Source organism: Myodes glareolus, chromosome 2 (genome assembly GCF_982192425.1).
Source record: "Myodes glareolus chromosome 2, mMyoGla1.1, whole genome shotgun sequence".
Taxonomy (NCBI): Eukaryota; Metazoa; Chordata; class Mammalia; order Rodentia; family Cricetidae; genus Myodes; species Myodes glareolus.
In genome coordinates, this window is record NC_142027.1 from 14,029,941 (window position 1) to 14,046,061 (window position 16,121).

The following is a 16,121-nucleotide window of genomic DNA, read 5'->3' on the forward strand; positions in this document are numbered from 1 at the left end:
TAAAGGTGTGTGCCACCACTACCTGGATTCTATGGCTAACTAGCGTGGCTAACTTTCACACTCTGATCTTCAGGCAAGCATTATATATATTTTTTTAAAGAAGAAGCAAAATATCACCACAATCCTAATTATGTGTCTTCATATTCTAAATGATATTGAGGTTTACACAGTTGGTAATCTCAGTGTTTGTAAAAAGAATTCTTAGCATTTACTGTGAATTACAGCCAGATATAAACAAATGATGTTACTGCCGTAACAATTGTGTGATTATCACTCCCTGTTTAGATTTACATTTCTAAATATGAATGGAGAAATATGGATCAACCCCTTTTTAATATGAAATCATGAAATCAAAACAGTCTACTTCTAGGGTTGGGGAAATGACTCAGGTGTAAAGTGTTTAGCAGGAAAGCATGGCTTGAGTTTTATTTCCATAACTCCTATACAGAACTAGCTCTGATTTTTAAGGGATAGGAACAGGAGGATCTCTGGGGCTTGCTGGCCAGCTAATGTGAGAAAACTTGTTTAGAAAGAGAAATTGAAAGATATCTGGCATCTATCTCCTGCCTATGCATGCATGGATAGGTATGTGTGTCATACACATACCATGCATACACAGACACAGACACACAGACACACACACACACACACACACACACACACACAGAGAGAGAGAGAGAGAGAGAGAGAGAGAGAGAGAAAGAGAGAAGCTTAGACAAACACACAGAGGCAAATGCATGCAGACAAGATACACACACTCTAGTATAATTGTAATCTCTTAAATAATCTCTTCCTTTATGCCTTACATAATGATATCAAGGGTCATGAGAGAGGGGAGGGGACTGTTGTTGTTCATATATTCTTTGATCTCAGCTCAGTACTGCATAGAGTCCTCAAAAAACACCTGCCTCTGTCATGAAAGTAAGTCTTTTAATGTGGCAATAAAAACAAATTATTATTTTTATATTGTTGTTAAAACCCCAAGATAACTTTACTCAAGAGTTAGTCATAGAACAAATTTTGCAGAACAGTGTGAGCATGAGCTTACAATCAAAACAGGACAAAATGTTTGATTTTGACACTTGGAAAATAACTTCCAAGTGCTATATTAACTATTTAAAGAAAAGGATCACACTGTAAATAGAGAAAAATGGTAACAAAGAAGGCTGAGTATATGCTTTAACACTCCAAGACTGACTTCTTTAAAACAGACAGCTTTGCAATTTCAAGGATGCAGCGATAAACTTTCCATGTGTTTATTTAGCAATAACTTACACATGTGCTATATTTATACATTGTCTTTCTTTGATTCTTAAATATATGATTTGAAAATAATCATATTTATGCTAGAAAGATAAAATAATACTGAACTGTCTCATATCCTCAAGAAATATTCATTGAAGAAATATAGAAGAATGAGTTGCTTTATATTTGAAATTTTCCTACTGAAACCATCTCAACCATCAATATTTGTAATGATAAATTATACAAACCCATTATTTTGTGTGTTATAGTTTCTCTTTTTATAGTTTTAGAAAACTAAACTAAGGTACTGTCAGAAAGTTCTGAGAAATTCACATGAGTGTTTAAAGTGAGTATTATAACATAATATAATTACAAATATGTTAACCAATATTTAATGTACATATGGTTTTAATATTCCTTATTGCTTTTCCTACATTTACCTCTTCTTAAAATCTCACATTAAAATGTGAGAACAAAATAGAAAATGGAAAGAATACAATGTGAAAGGAAATCATGAAAGGAGTCTAAATCTTAAGGCAAAATTTTCTATATCAAAATCAATGAAAATAAATAGCACATGGTAAGAAAGATCAATGCCATGCCTGTCAAGTCAAATGTTAGGTTGCAACTTCCTTCCACTCAGATTTTGGGTGCCATGTTCATTGGGTAAAATTTGACTCCAGTGCTATACAAGACCAGCAATTGATGAATGGGATCCTGAAATTAAAGTAATGATCACTGCAAATAGAAGCTTCTCTGAACAAGCTTGAGAGAAACTCAGGTCTAAAGTAAAAACATGGATATATAGAAGTAATTTGTCATGATCATTTATCACAAATACACAAACAATAGCAAGTTCTCCCCTAGAACTTTACTGTACCAGCGAGACATGGACTTTTGACCAAGATTACAGTACGTGGAGCAGGCTTCAGATCCAATCATAGTGAAGCTAGCTATGCCATAACACTACTGCTTTAAATTAGTGATATGTTCACATCATAATGAAACAGAGATGCAAGTACATACAAGTATTGCTCCCAAACATCAAGAGTCTCCCATTCTGAGCATTCATTACTATTGCCTTCCATTTGTTTTGTTGAGTGGGCCAAATTTGACCTGGACAGTAGATTACAACAGGGCATATTCCGTGTTTGGGTATGTGTTTGAGGGTCACCACCTTTACAGTGAGTAGAGTAGCTTCATTGTTGTAAAAATCTTCTGTTCCCACTTTAATTATTCTTTTGCCCTTTTCTCTGGAATTCATTAATCATATTTTTGCTATATTCACACTTTTCCTCTTTCAGAATGCTACATAGTTACAATAATATAGAATGGATTCTCTTTTAAATATACATACGCATGTATATTTCCCGTGTGTCTTTTTGTGTTTGATACCTCATTTACTTTTAGTGTTTAAGACTATTCCATCATACAGCTGTAGGATAGTTTAATTTGCCCTTCACTAATTTTACTTTTACTGTTCTGACAACTAAAAACAAAATAAATATTGTATATATTTTCTTAGGGATTTAATATGACTTAATTTTATATAGATTAGTTTTTATTCTGTAGCAATTTATACATACATGATAATTAAATCTGTCTAATTTATGTTTTATTTCTCATAGGTTTCATAACTTAACTAACTAATAGTTGCATAAATAATCGGTTTTTAACAGTTGAGTAATATTTCCTTATATAAGTATAGCATGATTTGTTTCTCTAATCAGCTATTTATAGAATTTTGGTCTGTTTCCAGATAGCAAAAATAAAGAAAAAAGATGTTATAAACATAGCCCAAGATCAACTCTCCCTTCTTCTTGACCTGACAAGTGTTAAGACTGATCATTTGTAAATTAGATATTTTCTGTGATTGGTTATTATTTTCCTATTGAGATTGATCTCTTCATTAAATTCCTTAATACTCTATGAAAACCATCAGCTTTGTATCTTTTGTGTGGTCCACATTTCAAACACTGTCAACATATTTTAGGATTCTGAATATCATTTAAGTTCAATAAAATGAATTCTAAATATCGTCTTCTCTGTTACCCTAATTTTGTTAGTAATAGAGAAATTGATCTGCAAAGTAATTTGAGCATGTACTGTGATATTTTGTCTTCAAATATTTATACACTAAAGATCCACTGTATTTATATTATTTGCTATTAAAAATAGTGAAATACACTCTACATATACCTACTCTTTTCGTGTATTGAATTTGTTTTAATATATTAGCATTCTTAAGAATATACTTTCAGCTCCAGTAACTACATAGATATAAATGTTGAAGTGGACAAGACCGTACACTTGTCTTTGTTTAATTTGAGTCCGGGATAAGTAGAGGGCATGTGTGGTAGTTTGAATGTAATTGACCCCCATAATCTCAGAGGGAGTGGTACTATTAAGAGATATGTCTGTGTTGGAGTGTTATAATCTTGATGGAGGAAGTGTGTCACAGTGGGGACAGTCTTAGAGATTTCCTATGCTAAGGATACTGCCTAGTGTCTCAGTCAACTTCCTGTTGCCTGCAAAATGTAGGATTCTCATCTCATGTCTGCCTATCTGCTGCCATGCTCCCTGTCATAATGATAATAGACGAAACTCTGAAACTGTAAGTAAGTCTCCTCAATTAAATGTTTTCCTTACAAGAGTTGCTGTGGTCATGGTAGCTCTTCACAGTAATAGAAAACCCCAACTAAGAAGGTATGTGTAAGAATCATCTTACCCCTTGCTGTTGCAAGGACTTTACAGAATCAGTGCTCTACAACACTTTATGAATAGCACAAATAGCAGTTCTAGTCAGTGGAGTATTTGCGTCTTAAGAGTTTATTTACTAGCTATAGTAAGGGAGCACAGCTACTTGTATACATTTACCCAAAGGCTGTTTATTCACTCTCAGATGGCATCATCTTCAACAGAGGGTACCTTAAGAGGGTACCCATGGAACAGTAAAGGAAGGGGCTACCCTTATCTAGACAAATGAGCAGACTCAACTTTGGCAATCAAAGGGGTGATATATAATATAACCAGATCAGTTACATGTCATCAAGGGGCTGTTTGGATATTTGTAAGTGTAAATGGCTTCTGTAAGTTTGCTATCTTTTTAAACTAGAAAAGATATTCATATGATGGATAAAATGTACCTGGAAAAGCACACACAAACCAATTGTTCATGTGTATAAAAGATATTTATGCACACAAATGGAAATAAAACCGTTTACTACTTGATTTTAAAACTCAGGCAAAATTATTAACAATAAATCATTTTTATTAAAAGGACAAAAATGTAAAACTGAAAAATCATTGAAGAGGTGTTATGATAGTTTAATGACTCTAGTTGCAACTAATCAGGTCAAAGTCTTATGTTTTAATAGACCAAGTTTGGATTTCAACCATGAGATAGTTGCATGTCTTTACCCTTGGGAAAAATAAAGCAAAACAACCAATAAAAGCAAAGCTAAGTGCACAGGAAGCCAGGAGCTTAGCAGCACCAAATGAAGATTTTTTCTGGATATGGAAGCTTTGCATTTATGGCTGTTCTCTGTTTGCCTCCATCCAGTGCCTTTAACTTGTTCTGTACCAGTGTTATGTCTGCACCCTATTTATCCTAGGATTTAAAAACTGCATCTCATACTATCAGACATTTTTGATTGCTGAGAGTGATCACAATTCCTTGATTGTGTGCATGTTTGTGAATTGTGTATGTGGAATGTTTATATAAGATTTTCAAAATATTATTTTCAGTGTTGGGTTTGAATTTGGGGAAAGTTTATATTTTTAGTATATTTTTAATTATGTCTCATAAAATCTTAAGAATACTTGTGTTCAAAATATTTTTTTCTGTTGGTTCCCTCCCAATTGTTGGTTTGGCACTCTCAAGGTAGTCTCACCTTTCAATTTGAAATAGAAAACAATTCTGTTTTCTTATGAATAGATAAGCCATAAATTCCATCATTGCACACTAAATACATATAAAAGGCATAGTAAGAACTAGCCATTGCAAGAACTATTATTTATCCTAATTGTTCCCAGATGAGCTTGGAAGGGAGCCTGGCCTGAGAGTCTTCAAAGACTTGCCAAAAGCCTGTCAGGGTTGATAACTCACACTACTCCGAGCTTGGCTCACAGGGGTCAGTTTCAGAGTGAACACTAAGCTCTCCCTGATATCCAAGCTTGCTTAAAAATGCAGAAACACTGCCAGCTGACTTGCAAGTCACTAGATTTTCAACTTTGTTTTAAGAGGCTCATGTTTTCTTGGAACCAGGGATGGGCTGGTTAGCAATAAGAAGACATTCCCATGTGGAGCTACAAGAGCAGATGGAGTGGCCCTGTGTGCTGGGAAGCATCTGTTTTTGTTAGAACATGGTTTATTCATTGGCCTAAAGATTTAGAATGAACTAGGGATACAACAAAGCTCTAAATTATACTTATTTGATTAAGTAAATGCATCTATGCACTTTAATTATTTTATGTTACATTAGACTTTGTTGCATATAGTAATTATTTCATTTACAAATTATGCAAACACTGCTGTAGTCTTCATTACCAGAACTCTAGTAAAATGATTTTTTAAAAGAGGGCAATCTGTGCTATTAAGTTGTAAATATCATAAAGAGAAGAATGAAATATCCTCCTCTTTGGGGTAGCAGTTACTTTGCTTAATAAAAGCCCTAGAGACTCATGAAAGGACATCAATATATATTCATGCCATAAATGAATAAATGAGGAAAATAATAAAGTGAATGAAGACTGACAATCTATTTTAAAACTCTCATTAAACTCCAGGTTTAACAAACTTCTTGATTGTTGACATTTTAAAGACATTTTTGAAGGAATTTATTATTTAAACTATATTTTAGGATGTTGCCTTGTAACTTCATTCTCCGTTGTCAGATTATGAATATATGCAGTTTCTTCATATGTGTACCATAGTTAAAACCTGACTTACACATCATAACTGGTTTTAAGTCATTTACTTGCCTTCTTTGAGGGAGGTGGGTCTCTGAGTACGTGTGATAAGCAGCATATAACAACAGTGATCTTGCATACCTCTGCTCTGCCTGTCACCTCTGTTGGCATACTCTTCTTGGAAGTCATTTATCACCTAAGAAGTTCTGATGACTACCATCTTGTGTGGAAGCCTGGCCTTCCCAGATGAAGGTGAAGAGGAAATATGAATGACTATGTCAATCTGGAGATGAATAAATCTCTTGTACCTTACACAATGAAGGGAAAACAAGAATGATTTTAGCTATGGAATGACTTGTTGATTCTTAAAATCCTGGTAAGTGAAAACAGAAAATAATCAGATTGTTATATAAAGACATGTGTTACTGGAATAACAGTTATAATATATAAAAGGTACATACTTTCATGCTAAACTACTAGTTTGAAAAATGCCAAATATGCTAAAAAATATATATCATGAATAAAATGAATAGGAGTGTCTGGAATGATGATTCTTTACCTCATGTTTTTGCTTTTGCAGAATATGGGAATTTGATTGTTGGAATTCTGGCATGAACAACACCTGCTTCATGATCATCAATAACACCATTCTAGGGGTCATCCAATACCCTCTCCTGGTCGTCTCCGGACATACACATGTGCACCACACAGAAACACACATGTAAACAGAGACTGTGCATTTGTTTCCTGCCTACCCAGACCTGAATAATCAAAAAGAAACTATATTAATTACAGTACTGTTTGGCCAATAGCTCAGGCATATTCCTAGTTAGCTCTTATATCTTAAATTAACACATTTCTGTTAATCTATATATTACTATGAGTCTGTGACATACCTGTAATATTCTGGCATCTTTCTCCTTCAGCAGCTACATGGTATATTTTTGACTCTGCCTTCTGTCGCTCTATAACTCTGTTTGGATATACTGCTTGGCTTTACTCTGGCCCTTCTTCCTAGGCAGTTAAAATTTGTCTGTCTTGCCTCCTATCGAGACCAGACTTTAACCTTTTGTTTTCTTGTGTGTTTTCAATATCAACCATAGACTCTACAGTTCTTCTGTGCTGTATATTCAAAACTTAGTTCTAATTTCACATACTTTATTTATAGCCAGAAGGCCCAGGGCACTCACGTCATCTACAGCCTCCAAATGGACTGGTACCCAAGTATCCGAACTGCAGAGCTTTGAACCTTTATCATCGCCACTGCTATGATCTTACCTGTCACGTCCAAATTAAATGTGTGACTAAAAATTTTTCAACAACGTGCACTGACCACATCAGCTTGACTTGGCATTATTCTCATCATCTCTCAACTTTCTTCCAACCCTGGACTCATTAGTTGTTTCTCTAGAGAAGTTCCAAATGGACTTGGATTGCGGATTCCCCTATTCCTTGTGGACTCTATTTCCCCATCTTCAAACATAGTGAAATCCTATAATGAGAATTTTTTTACATTGAATCATTTCACAAATATCTTGAGACACCTACAGTGTGCAGATGCTGGACATAGAAGGATAATAAGCTTAACTTGTGTATTATAAATTTCATTTCTGTAGTGAAGACTAAATGGTTTTGTTCTCCATTTAGTATGTTAGAGGATATATTTATGCCTATTTCTCTTTCCCAGTTCTTTAATACTTATTTGATTTGTGCCTTCTACTTTTCTTACCATGATATCAATCAGCTGAAATACATGTCATTTCTACACAAAAGTTTCACAATTTTAATACACTTATTCAACATCTTTAGGTACTTATTTGCAATATATAAATACTTTTCTCCACTCAGTACAGTTTGGACATGTGTACTTACATGTATCATCTTCTCCTACTTCTTGTTTTACTCATTTCTAATACAATTATCTTTATTTGATCTTTGCTTTCTCTAATGATTTTGCTGAGGAAAATACTTAACATAATACTTTCCTTACTGTTCTTGGCAGGAAACAAAAATCAGTCCCCTTTTCACATATAAATTTTAGTATTTTTCTGCTCAGCACATATTCTAATGCCCACACTTTCTCACAATTATGCATAATTTTTCAGTGTTTAAACTTCCTTTGCAAATTTCCAAATGTTTGAACATTGGAAAGAAAAGAATCCCAAAGATACAAACAAACTGAGAAGTAAATTTTATATTATAATATTTCACTGAATTTTATATTTTGAGTTACAAAGAGAAGATCAATCAGGTAAAGTAAATCTTGGTGCTTGCCACATTGAAGGTAACAGCTCAATGTCATGGTTGGGTTTTTAGTAGAGTACATTGGCAAAAGTTAGTAGTAAGAACAAGAGGGTGGATTCTTTGATCAAGTGTTAAAGAAGTAGCTTTTGGAATAATTGACACCTGTGATAGGATTTCTCTTTATTTCACTAGATACTGAAGCAACTTGTACTAATGTTATGCTGAGCCCTTTAATACATCAGTTTCTCCTCCCTCCCTCCTTTCTTTTCTCCCTCCCTCCCTCCCTCCCTCCCTCCCTCCCTCCCTCCCTCCCTCCCTCCTTCCCTCCCTCCATCCCTTTTTCTCTTCCTCCTTCTCTCTCTCTCTCTCTCTCTCTCTCTCTCTCTCTCTCTCTCTCTCTCTGTGTGTGTGTAGGGTTTATCATTTAGATTCTAGGACCAATATTATTCATTGTCTAAATTTTAAGTATGCAAGATTTTCATTAAGTGAAATTATTCTAATAAGAAGACTTTTGAATGACAGGCTTGACATATTTCCTGAATTTTCAGCCATAGAAAATCAGGCATTTTGAGCTTATTCCCCTGTGAGCTATTACTTCAACCTTAACTGCCAAGATGGATGAAGGAAATTTCCTTTCTGCATACTTTATTTTAATACTTTTATAATTCTGAACAGCAACATAAAGAATGTACTTCAGGGAGATTTCAGGTTTGTTTGTAATTATATCATACGCTGTCTTTATAGAATCCTCTTGTTTAATATGTTTTGGAAAATAGTTTCCTTTAATTGAGCTGAAAGTTTTCCCTCCATCATCACACCACAAATCTCATCATTTCCTTTATTGCGTTAAGACTGAAATTATTTAAGTACAACGTCCTCTCCAGCTATAAACAAAATTGCTGATCCCAAAGGTGTCACGCTATCACACTAAAATGGCTTTTGGTCTGAAATGACTTTTTGTTCAGTTTCAGAAAATTATTATAATTTATAATATAATTTATAAAATTATAATAAATTCACATAATTTTATAAAAATTATAGTAATCTACAAAACTATATTATAATTTATAATTCATATACCTAAACAATAGTAAATTCTGTATTTGCAATTATTGAAGGTGACCAAGAAACAAAATAACTTGTTTCATCTTAGAAAAATTAGTAAAATGAGATGCTTCAGATAGTGTGGTCAGCATTAAGTTCAGATCACTAAGCCATTTGAGTACCTCTGACATAGAGTCAGATTTCCAAATACTGTAGCATTTGCCAAGCTTCTACAGTAGAATACATACATGTAGCTTCTACTTATTATCGGAAAATTGACATGAGAATAAGTCAGAGTAGGCTCTACCTGCCTGTTACATCGTCAACAAAATTCTACCTCATATGGGAGGAGGGGAGGATGTGGAAATTCTTATAAATAAATAAATAATAAATAAATAAATAAATTTAAAAAATCAGAAAAAAATTCTACCTCATAAATTCCAGGAAAATATTGTAACCCCAGAGTTATTCCTATTGTGCCTGAGATATTATTTAAATATCACCATCAATCTAGAGTTAAAGTTTTATATTTTTCTGGGAAATGTAATGAAAGTTATTGAATACATTCTGAAGTCATTATAGAGTTAAATACAGTCACATTCACAAACATATGCCAACAGAAGCATAATTCACAGACCCAGTCTGCAAAATCCAAAGCAGAAATGCTATTGAAACAATTTTATGTGAATACTTGCAGAATTCTCACTGTGTGGATGGAAGATTACCTGTGCTGCTCAATGTCTTTATTTGTCTAAGGACTTTTTCTGAATATCTATCCTCAGAAATTCTTTTCTGATCTTATTATATGTACAGTACATGTTTGCCCCCTCGATAAATATTAACATAGCAATCTGTACTACCATTTTTGCCCATTTCAATCCTAAAAATTGAATGGATTGTTGATTCCAAGTATTGAAGCAATTAGTCCTTCATATGTTATCTTGTTGGAGTAGAAATTAGTGCTTTTAATTATTAAAAAGATTTATTCACTGCTTATAAAGTTAACATGCAGTTTCCTAATGAATATTAGGAATATTCCTAATTCCAAAAAAGACTTGAATACAATGTATATATTAGCTTTACACAAAATAGTAAAGGACTAGAAACAAAAATGTTTTAGGGGAAAGTTAATAATCAAAGTTACACATAATATTTTAAAATATAAAGCTCCAATGCAAGCGTAAACACAGACTTTTATCTTGCTGCAGAAAGAAGATAGGCATAAAGGCATACATGAGGTGGGCCTTTATGTATTTCAGGAGTTTCAGCAGTATCCAGGTTCAGAAAATGGCAGGGTGAGGGCTGAATATAAGAACTTGATGAACTTGCCAAAATACATGAAACCCTGTTTGAGAAATTTGTCCGTTCTTCCTATAGAGATTATTAATGATTTTTTATTTAACATAGATTTGTTACTATAATAAAAACCTAGCAATCTTAAAAGGTAACCAATCTAGTCCCTTTGACAGATTCTCAAAGCAAATATAAGCAATGTTAATGTTTCTTTTCATCACAAAACAATGCAAAAGAAAAGAAAATGTGTGCCACTAGAAAGTTTTGTTTCTCTACGTATGTTGTGTAGGGAGTGGAGGTAACACAGATGGTGGGAATCAAATTCAGATGCTCTGAGAGAGCAGCCAGTGCTCTGTACAACTGAGTCATCTTCCCAGCCCTGAAAGCTACTTTTAAAATATGATTAAGTATTATTTTAGGAAATAATCAACTATTGATACATGTAATTTTGAAGAGATAAAGCTATTCCAATTTAGGTTTCACAAAAGGAGCAGATTTTTGGAGCAATAATTTCCATTGACAGAGCATTTGAATATTGAAAAATAATGTTTTTTGTAAAAATAAATGTTAATTTTTATTAGAAATTTCAAGATAGCTAATTAAAATTGATCAAAATTGCCAACCCTGATCAGTTGCAAGTTAAAGAAAATAAGAGAATTCTGATACATTTCCTGTGTAAGCAAATGAATGAGAAGAAATATATGTACACAAATCAAACTCGTGTGATAAGTAAATCTATGTGATATATAAATGATCCCTATAAAAACTCTTAAAAGAACCATTCATCTTTAATACTAAAGGCACTGAAAGGTATTATATTGAAAGCATTTGCTAGAACTCTAAATATTTTTAAAGTGTGCCATTGATTTTCAAAGTGTGAATTGATTTACACCTTTGGGGCACCAAGAGGGAAAACGAGGTCTTCATTGAGATAAAGCGGCACAGCAGCGACTTTGCCTGAACCGTTCTGGAAGACACTGAGAAATCCATAGGCAGTCTCTGTCTCTCTAAATTCTTAGTGTGTGATTGTAAACAGCACTGAAGTCTGAGCCAGGCATTTCTCATTAAGCAAGCTATGCTTGAAAAATGACTGAGGAAATCAAATCAAATCAGGACCGGGCCACACATCAACAAGATGAATTACACTTGGGTTGTTTTGAATTAGTTTTTGAAAACATTTAAACTATAGTAACCTTGAGAAAATGCAAGCTTTGGGCCTGCAATGACTTTCTGCACATGACACAACTAAAAAAGTTTCAAGAGAAAATGTCCTAAATGACAAAGACTTATATGAATTAAAAAGGATTTAATTAAGCTGGTGTGTGTGTGTGTGTGTGTGTGTGTGTGTGTGTAAGAGGATGTCAGAAGGCAGCATGTGGAAGTCAGCTCCATCTTGTCTCCTTTAAAAGGTTCAAACTCTGCTCTTCAAGCTTGCTAGGAAGTCACTTTACCCTCTGAGTCATTTTACAAGCCCCATCCACAAAATTAAAAAGGTAAAGGAATCATAAAGATCTGTGAGATTGTAGAGATTCTATTAATTACTTAATAGAAAATATATGGTAGCATTCCATAAAATTCCACAGTAAAAATGGTAAAAGAAGGGGTTAAGGCTACCTGTATATCAGTATAAATGAACAAAGATCAGCAATAAATAAAATAATAGTTTCCTACATGATATCCAAGAGCACAATTTAAAAATAAAAACGTTTAGGAAGCTGTAACAAAGAGAGTGAAAAATGACATGAATCATTTAACAATGCCATTCAGGTTCTAGGATATTTATCACAAGGAATTAACTGGAATTCTTAAGAGCATTTATTCATGCACTACTTAGGACATCTCAAAGGTTCCAAACAGTTGTTCCATAACTAAATGGAAATATATTTGAAGACCTTTAAGTTAATTAATAAAATGTAATTGAGCATACCAATCACTTGATATTTTTGTAGAACTCTCCTACAAACATCTTCAAATACCTCTCTCTGAATATTTCAGTGTGTTGTCAAACTTTGTGCTCTCTTAGATTTTCAACATTTTTACCCACTAATCTTACAATAAATTATTTGACATTTTCCAGTTCACCATATGATCAGTTGGTTAAGTGTGGACTGAATATTAAGTCATTGTACACGTGTGTAGTGTGAGGGGCTGGCTTGTTGGGGTTTCTGTGTTGCCCAGTACCCCACAGCCAGCAAATCCCAAAGAGAAATCACACACAAGACTCCATAAGATTATAAACTGATTGGCCCATTAGGTCAGGCTTCTTGTTAACTCTTATAACTTATGTTACCCCATTATCCTTATCTATGTTAGCCACACGGGCTCAGTACCTTTCTCAGTGTGACAGCTCACATGTTGCTTCTTCGGTGGTCTGTGCAGGAATGGCAGAGGAACCTCCCTGCTTCCCAGAATTCTCCTGTTCTCATTGCATCACCTCTACTTCCTGTCTGGTTTTCCTGCCTATACTGCCTGTCTGGCCAATCAGCATTTTATTAAAATATGATTGACAGAATACAGACAATTCTCCCGCACCACATGTGTAATGTCAGTTTCACGGTGGTCTAGGAATGTGCGCAGATCCTTACATTAACCAAATAATTACATCTCCTTGAGCTTTGGTTTCTTTACCTCTCTGACGACGAGGTGAGATATGTTTCTTACTAAATTTCTCCTGGCTCAGAATTTCACAGATCATCCTTATCCCTCCAATCAGAATTTCTTCACATAAGATCAGGAGTGTTGGTTTTATTTATTTTTCAAAAAACCATGCAGAGAGTTTTATCCCCCAGACACTTTAGAAGAACACAGCTATCTCAACCACCAATTTTAGGAACATCCAAAATTGTTTTGGTCAGTCTCTTCTGAGGGCTAGAACTCATGTCTGCACTTAGACATGGGCTTCTCTTCAACTGTTTCCATGGGAAGCTGCAAATGATAGGGCAATATGAGTATAGTTTTAGGAGTTTAGTGAAAAGCAAAGAAAATCTTCCTTAAGACAGAAGATTAGTCATAAACTTGTTTGTGGACAAAAGTCTGATTGTATTGTTCTATCAATTGTAACCTATAATCTAGCTATAGATCTATTTATATCTATCTATCCATCTATCCATCTATCTATCTATCTATCTATCTATCTATCTATCTATCTATCTATCAATCAGTCTCTCTGTCTATCTATCTATCTATGTATCATCTATCTATCTATCTATCTATCTATCTATCTATCTATCATCTACCTACTATCTATCATCAATATATCATCTTTCAAAAATATAATAGAGTATCTGATATCTTATACAACAAATCAGGCAACACAACCTACAAGAGTAAACTATGATAATGAACATAAAATGTACTTTGTTTTCTTCAAATAATAATGAGATTGAAATTACAATAAGAAGACCAAAATTGTCTATGTGGTATATAGGTTGGGAAGGGAGAATTGATGACTTTGGCTATGAGTTCAATAGCTATATTAATATTTAATTTTAACTTACAAAATAAGTAACATATTTAATTGTTTTGGAAATGATTTTGTTTTTTAGAAACAGTAAACTATCATATAGAGCATAATGGTGATTATATTTTTATCAGATAGTAGACTTGGATGTTCTATAAAGTGAAAATCAGTATAAGTATAAATCTGTGTAGCAAGGAAATAAAAAATGCTGTTTGCTCTATACTACACTGGAAGAAAAAAGTCTTATTTATTTGTGTAAATACTTAAGCATTATTGAATGACATTTAAAAATCTTATGTATACTGTGCATTAAGGATTTTTTTCAAAAATATTTCAGGCTATAGTATATTCAACCAGGTTTTAAAACTTTGTGGGTATGAAATTTTTGATTTTCCTATTAGGGGTGAGTTAAACGTTATACTTCAGATTTATTTTTAGTTCTGCACACACAAAAAGAGAAAAGTTAATGGTAAGCTTTTCTGATAGACTTTTCTTACATTCCCTTCTTCTTAACAGAATTTTCATGCTCTGGAGGTCAGGATGTGTCATTATCATAGCTGTATATCATTGAACATAAACTCACACAATATATGAATTTACTAATTAAAGTATGGGACGTAAAGCATGGGTTGTCCTTATCTCTTGATACATAGATGCATCCTATAAGAATGGATCCTGCTGGGGAGGGGATGGGGGTGTGATGCAGGGGGGTGGGAGAAATGTAGGTAGGGGGAATTGGAGCTGATATGTAAAATAAAAATTCATTTTAAATAAAAATGACTGTGAACTGTAAATGGAAATATGTGACAATCTTTATGTTGTTTCTTTGACTAAAATGTCTCTTTCAATTTCAATGTAAATGAGCTTTTATGAGGTTAAGACATTCTTAACTTCAATTATAAGCTTTCATCATTGTTTTCTTCCACATTGTCCAGAAATAATGTTACTTTGTGGAAGACATACCTGTAGTTTAACAGGACCGTATGCTAGATACTATACTATTATTTACCAAGAAATAGAACTAGTTGTTAGGTACTCAAATTCCTTGCTACTTTCACTAACCCATAGCTACCTCTATCTACATTTTCTCATATTAATGCAATTAATCAAGAAGAATCCCAGCAATCCAGTCCATGCAATGCGGAATTTCTCAGCATGTTGCTTTCTTTGTTGATTCTTGAAGGAACTCTAGGTTTTAGTGTGACACAACACTCTTATGAGCAACTCTCTTTAATATATTTGCTGTATATAAAATCCTTCAGTTGTATTTTCACATATTAAATAAATGATAATATTGTTTCATGCCTATATGTAATAATTGTCACTCTCTGGAACATAATTTGTAGTGTTTGGGATATTTTAAACAATAACTGGTGTGAAGATAAGCCACTGACTTTCTTGTGTTTCATATCCTTGTTGATATTTAAACTTTTAGAAACCACAGCTTCTTCTATGTTCCTCAAACCATGGAATTTAGGTGAACAATAGTGAAGATCATAATGTTACCATTAACTATTGGGTCAACCTCATGGAAGTGTAACTTAATAATGGCTTTCCATAAAAACAGTGTCTGAAATAATGCAACTGATTCCTCCAGAAGTTGTAACTCAACACGTGGTGAATGATACTTTAATGTTATAATGTTAGTTTATAGTCCATGGAAATTAACCGACGTTTTATAAAATGAGTTTTAAATTACCAGTCGATTCCACTGCCAGCCTATTTATTCTTGTAGAATCTTTTTATCGCATGATTTATTTCGTGCCTATATTATGCATATATATATACAAGTGGAATAATGTAAGCAAGCTCTTGAGTGAGCGTCATTTAATCATCATCAACTAACCTCAAGAGACTGATTAATGGAACTGTTTCTGGTTTTCTCTACAGCTCCTGGACCAAGCAGAACTTAGAGACCTCATTA